The sequence below is a fragment of the Henckelia pumila genome, chromosome 3, assembly GCF_033568475.1.
Source record: "Henckelia pumila isolate YLH828 chromosome 3, ASM3356847v2, whole genome shotgun sequence".
Taxonomy (NCBI): domain Eukaryota; kingdom Viridiplantae; phylum Streptophyta; class Magnoliopsida; order Lamiales; family Gesneriaceae; genus Henckelia; species Henckelia pumila.
In genome coordinates, this window is record NC_133122.1 from 1,575,519 (window position 1) to 1,585,249 (window position 9,731).

The 9,731-nt window shown below is 42.5% G+C and overlaps 1 non-coding gene across 1 annotated transcript; it reads right to left on the reverse strand.

Annotated features, from left to right (window-relative positions):
* Positions 1–4,809: 4,809 nt before the first annotated feature.
* Positions 4,810–4,965, reverse strand: LOC140893843 (5.8S ribosomal RNA). Its single transcript, XR_012153405.1, has one exon. It is a non-coding gene; the product is annotated as a 5.8S ribosomal RNA (ribosomal RNA).
* Positions 4,966–9,731: the final 4,766 nt, after the last annotated feature.

The window sequence follows — 9,731 nt, forward strand, 5'->3', positions numbered from 1 at the left end:
AGGAGTCCACTGAGATAGAATCCCATTCTCTTTTAGATAGTCCAAAAAAACGGTACTTAAGTATTCTCCACCTCGATCCAATCGAAGTGCTTTAATACTTTTACCTAGCTTATTTTCTACTTCAGCCTTGAATTCTTTGAACTTTTCAAATGCTTCATACTTATATTTCATTAAATATAAATACCCATACCTTGAATAATCATCAGTAAAGGTAATGAAGTAGGTGTGGCCATGTTGAGTCCCAACTCTAAATGGACCACAAACATCTGTATGGATCAAATCCAACAGATTTTGACTACGCTCAGGTTTCCCCTTAAAATGAGATTTAGTCATTTTCCCTTTTAGGCAGGATTCACAAGTAGGTAGAGAGTTAATATCAGACATATCAAACATGCCCTCTCCCACTAGCTTGTTCATCCTCCTTGAGGAAATATGACCTAGTCTAGCGTGCCAAAGGTTTGCCGGGTTTTGACTATCGATTTTCCTTTTGTTTGTTGTCGCCGGTTTATCAACATAATTTATTGGAACGTCTTTTAGTTTTAAGTTGTATAGATCGTTTTCAAGTTGTCCATTTCCAATCAAACATTCATTCTTGTAAATATTGCAAATCCCATTCACAAAATTGCAAGAATAACCATCTCTATCTGGCATAGAAACAGAAATAATGTTTTTAATTAAATCCGGAACAAATAAAACATCTCTTAAAAATAACTTAAAACCGTTCTGCAAAATTAAACAAACATCTCCAATGGCTGTAGCTTCAACTCTGGAACCATTCCCGAGCCTCAGCTGGGTCTCACCCATTCTAAGACTGCGACTTCTTGTCATCACCTGCAAATCATTGCAAATGTGAGATCCACATCCGGTATCCAATACCCAAGAAGTAGTATTAAGTGAAATGTTTATTTCAATATAGAACATACCCTTTGCAGTTCCCAACTGCTCTAGATATTCCTTGCAGTTGCGCTTCCAATGACCGGGCTTCTTGCAGTAATGGCAAACATCCTTGGATTGTCCATTGTTTGAAGCCTTTGTCTTGTGCTTCTTCTCGGGTTCGACTTTCTTGGGTGGGGCAGAACGTTTCTTACCCTTCGTACTTGGCCCCTTCTTAGCATAAGATGAGGAGCCCACCAAGAAAGCTGGTTTATCCTTCTTTAGTGTGGATTCATATGTCACAAGCATATTGACCATCTCTTCAAGGGTGGCTTCTATCTTGTTCATATTAAAATTTACCACAAATCCGTCAAACGAAGAAGGAAGAGACAGAAGCAGTAAATCCACGTTGAGTTCATGCTCCAACACCAAATCGAGAGTTGCTAACTTCTGTATGAGCCAAATCACTCGTACCCCATGATCACGGACCGAAGTCCCTTCACGCATGCGACACGTCATTAGCTCCTTAACAGTAGCGAACCTTTCAGCCCTCGATTGAGCCCCAAAAAGTTCCTTGAGTTGAGCGTGAATGTCAGCAGCATTCACGGTGTCCTCAAATCGCCTCTGGAGTTCATCAGACATCGAGGCTTGCATATAGCATTTGGTCTTGATGTCATGGTCCCACCATGCATCAAGTTTGGCCAATTCCTCCGGACTTACGTCAGCTAGTGCTTCCTTTGGAGGTGATTTCTCTAACACGTAGAGCATCTTCTCCGAAGTCAAGACAATCTTCAACTTCCGGAACCATTCCGTATAGTTTGCGCCAGTCAACTTGTTTTGTTCGAGGATCGAGAATAATGGATTACGCGAATTCATTGTATGAAATACTGAAAAGAAAAACAGACATATATCAATGATTGTTTAAGCAATTTACTAAGACATAAAATAGGCGAATTTAATTTTATGAATCTCACTCCCACTATTTTAACGATTTCACTACCCTCTAGTGAAAGCGGGAAACTTTTTCCTTAGTGAGAACATGGAATCCAATTGACAAACTTATGGTCCCGAATAATATCAGCCAACCATAATTCTCAAAAGGTAGAGCCCAATTGCTTCCAAAGCAACCCCCATGTATTTACCTCATGTCCAATAAGGGCCCAATAATATGACGCCGTTTATAGTGACATGTCAAGATGACCCATCAATATTAAGTTGTGATGGACGGTCGCCATGTGGATCCCCCAATAATATGAGCCGATCCCATGGGAGTTCCACCCAACTTACAACATGTGTCGATCCAATGTACAGCTTTCCGACGGACGGGCCCCCCCAATAATATGAGCCGGACCGTATCCGCGGGTAGCATCACATACATTGACCGTTGATGGAAGGTAGGAACATATAAACAAATTCAAATTTCCTTTATTTATCTTGATATCAATTTTAAATCATATTTAAAATGAGGGATTTTTAATTATGAAAATTTGTCTCATCATTTTTCAATTTATTGTATGCTTGCCGGATTCATACAATTATGACTAAAACATGCATACAATCATAATATCATATATTATATATAGGATGATCGATTCCATTTCTAATTGACTCGTGGTTGCCAATCACGAGTCTTAGTCCAATCCTAGGTAATATGCAGTATGCAATGCAATCCTATTACATTAGCTTCCAATTTACATTTCTTCGTCTTTATTGTCTGCTGGGCCCACCATCTTCAAATCTTGATCTCCCACTAAATCTAATGTATTTACAATAAATAGCAATGACAAGTAGGGGATACATTTTAGGGGTGGGAACGGGCCATAAACCAAGCCCACTTTTATTACATATGACATTCATATTGGGCCATAAACCAGGCCCATTAATAAAACCAACAACAATAAAACAAATGTAAATTCCTAACATACACCTACAAAATTGGTCATGACAATCGATCATCCTTATCCAATAACATTTAATTCAAAATTAATTTATTGGATATCATGCATATGGCAATTTAAATTTAAACAGGATAAAATCATATTTTATATATAAAATCATATTTAAATATAAAATCATATTTTACCTTTTATTAAATAAAATCATATTTTATCTACAGAATCTAATTTTATAGATAAAATCATATTTTACTTAATATATACATAAGATCAAATCTTATCATCAATTGTACCAAAAATAATTGATTTCAAAATTCAATTTAAGGATAAAATATTAAAATTTTCCAAAAATTCAAATTTATCCAAAATCAATTTTAAAATTTTCAGACTCGAACAATTCGATCCGATGCCTCGTGAACCAATCAAAAACAATTTTTGACCGGACCAAAAATAAAATTTTAACACATTAAAATTAATTTAAATAAAAAAAATAATTTTTTCCCGCGGGCCGCCCAGGACACTCCCGGGCCGGCCCGCACCCGTGGGCGCGGGCCGGGGCAGCCCGGCTGCCCCTTTAGGGATACAACTATCTCAACGGGGATTAAAACTCCATTACACTGTGTGACCCTCAATGGTTCAGGGATACAGCTAGCCGTGGGCTCACAACTCCTTGTGACTCGGAACAACGATTTCCGACTTGCCCAACGAATCATGGTAAAGCGCCTAGCAACATCGCCCCATGATTCCCTAGGTATCACTGATAGTGCCTACAAGAACCAGTAGATTTTGGTTAGCGTACAGTACGGTCCCTTCATCCATATATCCCGATCGAATCAACAACCATTGGTATATCGAGAGTCGCTCAAGATTCGATAACTATGCAATACATCTTGAAGATCAAATTAGTGACATCGCATGTGCTACTAAGAAACCATTTCTTAAATCACATCAAGTACTCTGGCCAGAGATTCGTCACACTAATATCTCCTCAGATCGCATAGGATATCCACACTCGCAAGTATGTGGTGAATCCTTGACAACAATGCATAGACTCCTATATGTGTTGTAACTGTACCCAATCCCGACACCTGATGACCCCCATAGAGTCGGTAAACGAGTCAAAGCACAGTACTAGCATATAGAGTCTCCATGATGTTTCAAGTAGTAAGGACTAATGGTGTACAACCAAAACCGTGGACTTTATCCACTCGATAAGTGATAACCACTTGGAAAGTCCGGATAGGGTAGTTCGATTATTCATCCTATGAATATCCATTTGCATGCTTCGAACATCTCCATGTTCCCTACCAATGAAACGTGGTACTCCGCATCGCAAAGCTAGTCTCAAACTCGAGCGATCCTTATCCTTATTATCGGACGGCTCAATCGACTAGGAACAATTTAGAATATACAGTGACTATAAGATGTATTTCATGATAGACATCCCCATGTTCTACCACATCTTACATACACTATAGTATATTCAAGGTCTTTATCAAAACAATAATAGTATATCCCAATATAACAATATGAAGAAAGATAAAGTCATTGCCATTAATAAAAGTGTAAATTACATTAAACAAAAGATCGTTTGTACAAAGAGTCATCAAAGCCCATAGCCACAAGTTGGCTCACTGGGCACCCACTCTTTCAATTGTCGCCTGATTCTCAAGTTGGGCTATTCCTGTTTCGCTCGCCGTTACCAGGGGAATCCTTCTAAGTTTCTTTTCCTCCGCTTATTGATATGCTTAAACTCAGCGGGTGATCCCGCCTGACCTGGGGTCGCAATCATGGGGAAAAACAAATCAAGTGCGCCGTTGGGTCGCATCCGTGGCCCGATGCAATACCACACGATAGTTTGCGAGTCGAGGAATACAACCACCAAGTATCGTGTGACATGCATTGACACAGCATCCTATTTTGGGCCGGCCGCTATGCAAGGATAACGGGAGGCCAGTTTCCGCCCCTCCTTCGGATGGACGCATCAGCCCGCCCGGCACTTTTCTAGCCCGGCGGGAGACGCTGGGGGCGATGAGATGCATGACGCCCAGGCAGACGTGCCCTCAACCTGATGGCTTCGGGTGCAACTTGCGTTCAAAGACTCGATGGTTCACGGGATTCTGCAATTCACACCAAGTATCGCATTTTGCTACGTTCTTCATCGATGCGAGAGCCGAGATATCCGTTGCCGAGAGTCGTTGTATTATTATCTATTTGATAGGTGCCTCCTCATCACGTCCTATGCACCGCGGACTGCACTGCGTACGGAGAGTAGCAATTACGGTTTCCCTTGGCGCTTTCCGCACCGAGAGGTTAGGTTCACCCAAGCGGCGCTTGGGGTCTCGAGGAAGCAGCGTATTTAAACATGTTCGCGGGTCTTCTTTGCAGGTTTCGACAATGATCCTTCCGCAGGTTCACCTACGGAAACCTTGTTACGACTTATCTTTCCTCTAAATGATAAGGTTCAGTGGACTTCTCGCTACGTCGCGGGTAGCGAACCGCCCACGTCGGAGCGATCCGAACACTTCACCGGACCATTCAATCGGTAGGAGCGACGGGCGATGTTTACAAAGGGCAGGGACGTAGTCAACACGAGCTGATGAATCGCTCTTACTAGGAATTCCTCGTTTAAGACCAACAATTGCAATGATCTATCCCCATCACGATGAAATTTCAAAGATTACCAAGACCCGTCGGTCATGGCTATAGACTCGTTGAATACATCAGTGTAGCGCGCGTGCGGCCCAGAACATCTAAGGGCATCACAGACCTGTTATTGCCTCAATCTTCCGCGGCCTAAAAGGCCGTAGTCCCTCTAAGAAGCTGGCCGCGAAGGTGTACCTCCGCATAGCTAGTTAGCAGGCTGAGGTCTCGTTCGTTAACAGAATTAACTAGACAAATTGCTCCACCAACTAAGAACGGCCATGCACCACCACCCATAGAATCAAGAAAGAGAAATTTCTCACTTTCCTCCCGTTGAAAGCAAGCAACATTCACTGCGTGTTCTTCTCTTCTGAAATCGATTGATTTTCACTTCTGAATCTTAATCGATCAAATTGATTGACTTTTATATAAGATTTTGGGCTCTCAATCCACGTTCCTTGCCCCTGATCCTGTCCATTCTCACACAATGACAGATTGGGGGTGAAGAGATTTGGCTCGTGCTCTTCGTCATTTCTGTGATTTGTCTTTCTTTAGTCTGAAACGATGATTTTCACCTTCCTAACTCTTTTCTTTCACTTCTTTGTAGGTGATTAACGCATTTCAGGAGCTGGAAATCATCCTAGGGCTTTCTGCGGAAATTTGAAGATCGCGATCTGTGTTCTTATTTTTTCGGAGTTTTAATTTCTGACTTGGGCCTTGTTAAATATCGCTTGTTATAATTTAATTGGCTACATTACTATCTCTAATCCTTGATTGGGCGCAGGAATCGCTTCTCACCTTGGCAGATAGCTCAAGGCTTCGATTCATTAGCTAGCCTTCGATTTTATTTTTCTTTTGTTTTTTGCTAATTGCCGTGGTCTTATATTGATTTAGAAGTGTTGTGATTGTGTTTTTGCATTTGGTTTGGGGCTCGATTCATCATCCCCTGCATTTGTGTGGGTTTATCTTCGTTGCTCACCAAGTGTTTGCTCATTTGCTTAAGCCAGTGCACCTCTTAATCTCCCAGCTCGGTTGTTTTGCTCTTGGACATGTCCTAAGATCCCTGCATTGCTGGGTCATAGCCGTGAACATCCTCCTAAGATTGTGTCTTTGAGTGTTAGCTTGTCATTTTGGTTTGTGTCTTGGCTGTTAGCTTTCTTGGTTTTTTTAAGTGTCGTGGGTGTACATTCACTGTTTTTGGGGTTGCCTTAGCCTTACACGTTGCCTGCTATTGGGTCTCTTAATTTTTCCCAATCGGTGTTTGTGCTATTACCTCAATAACGAGTTACGTGCATTCCCTGCGCCCTTTACTTGGCCGAGTACTCTGTTGGCTATCGCTTGACTTTGGATGGCGTTTCTACTTTGATTTTATTATGTTGCAGCTGGGCATTGGTTATTATCACTAGTGTTTGTGTTGTTTCCTATTAGTTTGGCTAAATTTCTTCTCTTTTTTATACTCTCCAGGTATCCTTGGACCGAGACCCTACTATTAGGTTTGTGTGTGGCTGTATTCTTCATCTCCACTGCCCTTGGTCTTATTTGGGCCTCCTACTATCGCCCAATAAGTCTGTTTGGCTTTAGTTACTACTGTGAGGATTGGGCATTTGCGTGGATAGGCTGGAATCTCCTATTGTTCTTGGCTGCATTGTTCTATTTTCTGCAGATTTCTCAAGACCTTCCTCGTGCTCTTGTGGCTTTTCTGCCCTTGGTACTTGCACTGCTACATAGTACTCTCTCATTGTGCCTGGTTATTGACACTCTTCGAGGTATTTTGGCTTATCCCTACTGGTTTTGTTGTGTGTGCCTCTCCCATCTCGTGTGTTGTTCTTGTGATTGGAGTTTAGGGGCGTGGGTTGGCCTGTGAGGCAGCCGTGTGCCTAACAATGAGCTCCGAGAATATGCAACATTCATCGAATAATGAGGCCCCTTCGAGTGGACTGGAAAAACCGAGAGCTCAAGAATTAATGACAAGTTTCATTGCCAAAAATCCAGATAATACTTATGCCAGTCTATTCCAAGATAATCGTTTGCCGGAGGAAAACTGTCTCTTGAAGTATGTACAGCCCACGGATGGGCAAATCTCTCTTTCTTTCGATGAAATTTATAATGTAAGGAGCCTTGGACCTTGCTTAGTTGGGTGCGTGGATGGGAGGAAGCTAAAAGGGTATGTGGTCAAGGAAATTATCAAACAATGGGGCTGTAAAGCCAGGTTTGAGCTACACGATAGTGGATGGATTATGTTCTTTTTCCATAATGATGAAGAGAAAAAGAGGGTGCTAGAGGGTGGCCCATATCTTGTTTATGGGAGACATTTGTTTCTTAAAGAATTACCCCCGTGCTTCCTCTTCCGGGTTGAAGATATGTTAATGTTGCCTTCTTGGGTCCAAATCCACGGACTCCCTGCTGATTGTTGGACAACCAAAGCGCTTAGCAAAATTGCCTCTGTCCTCGGCAAACCAATTCACACGGATGTCCTCACGATGTCTAAAGGCAAAAGCTTATTTGCTAGAGTATTGGTAGAGATGGATTCTTCACTACAAAGGATTTATGAGTACCTTCTTCTCCTCCCTAATGGTATTAGGACAAACCTCAGATTTGTTTATGAGACAAAACCTAAATATTGTGCAAATTATAATTCTCTTGGGCACTCTAATGAGCAATGTCGATGGTTTGTGAACATAAATTAAAAAGAAGCACCCGAGGGGGCTGCCCATAACAAGAATCAAACTGGAAACGAGCAACCAAAGCCTCGTAGCAAATCTAGGGGGCCTGGGCAGCGAGATCGGAGTATGCCTAGGGATGGAGGCCGTGGGGGAGGGGGATGGCGTGGTGGCCCTTGGGGCAGAGGGCGTGGACGGGGCCCTGTAGGAGGTGGTCGTGGCTTTGCAGGTGGTGGTCGTGGCCCTACTGGGGAGGCACTAGGCTCTGACCAGGGTGCACTTGAAGGAACAGGTGATAATGGATTAGACATTGATAATAATCAACCCCTTGTGCAAGATGAGGAACATCTCGATGATGAGGGCATGGTTTTAGAAATTCCGGGAAGTAATGGGGAAGAAAAGTTTGTAGTGGAAGTCTTTGAAGGTGATGGAGATGAAGAGGGCTTTGAAAAAGTGGTTAGTAAGCTAACAAAAAAGAAACTCAAGTACCTTAAGCGATTGTCGAGACCTAGAAATTCGGGAGGATCAAGCTCTAACTTAACTGAGTACATTGAGGTGGATCCTAGGACATGGCTTCCCAACATGACAGCGAAGTCCTTTCTATTAAACCAAGCACAAATTCGGGCTAGGCGACTTAAGGTCGTCTCTCGCCAAACATGAAGATTGCAAGTTGGAACATGAGGGGTTTCAATAAGCCCCTCAAACAAAGGCACGTTCAAGGAGTGTTGAAAAAATACAACTTGAGCGTCCTTGGGATACTTGAAGTAAAGGTTAATGTTAATCTTGTGGATAGAATGATGGATACTAAATTCCCTGGTATGTCTTTTATTCACAACTTTCATATGTGCACGAACAGTCGTATCCTTGTCATGTGGGATAGTAAGGATGTGAGGCTAGATATTCTTGGTATGTCTGATCAAGTTATTCATGTCTCAGTTGTGTGCCTTCATTCTCAGAGAGTCTTTTTAGCTTCTTTCATCTATGGCGGGAATTCGGTGGTGGCTAGGAGGCCTCTTTGGGATTTTCTGATCAACCATGGGGAGAATATTTCCCTCCCCTGGATCCTGTTAGGGGACTTTAACGTGTAAGATACCCCATGAGAAGATGGGTGGCATTCCTATTGCCCCGAGGGATATGGCAGATCTGAGAAATTGTATCAATCGGTTGGAGCTCTCAGATGTGAATCATGTTGGTTGCTACTACACTTGGTTTAGCCTGGCTGTTTCTTCTAATCTTGACCGAGTTATGGTCAATCATCATTGGAGTGAATCGAATTTGGATGTATTTGCTGACTTTGTGGCACCGGGTTGCTTTTCTGACCATACTTGTTGTGTGGTTTCCATCTTCAGGGATAGCACTCGTCGTGCTACACCTTTTAAATTCTTCAATATGTGGGCCACCCACCCAGATTTTCTACAGTTAGTCAGGACCAACTGGTGGTTCAGTGGGGGGGGGGGGCACAGCACAATTCCTCCTCAAGAAAAAGCTACATGGGATGAAAAGAGTGCTGAAACAGCTTAATGTGCGTCATTTCAGTCATATCTCTAGTCAAGCAAAGCGTGCGACTGAGGAGCTTGCAGAGGCCCAATCTATTGCCCTTAACTCTGGAGTTATAGACAACTCAATTGTGGCTCTTAGGAGAAAAGCAGAGTTCCTTCTT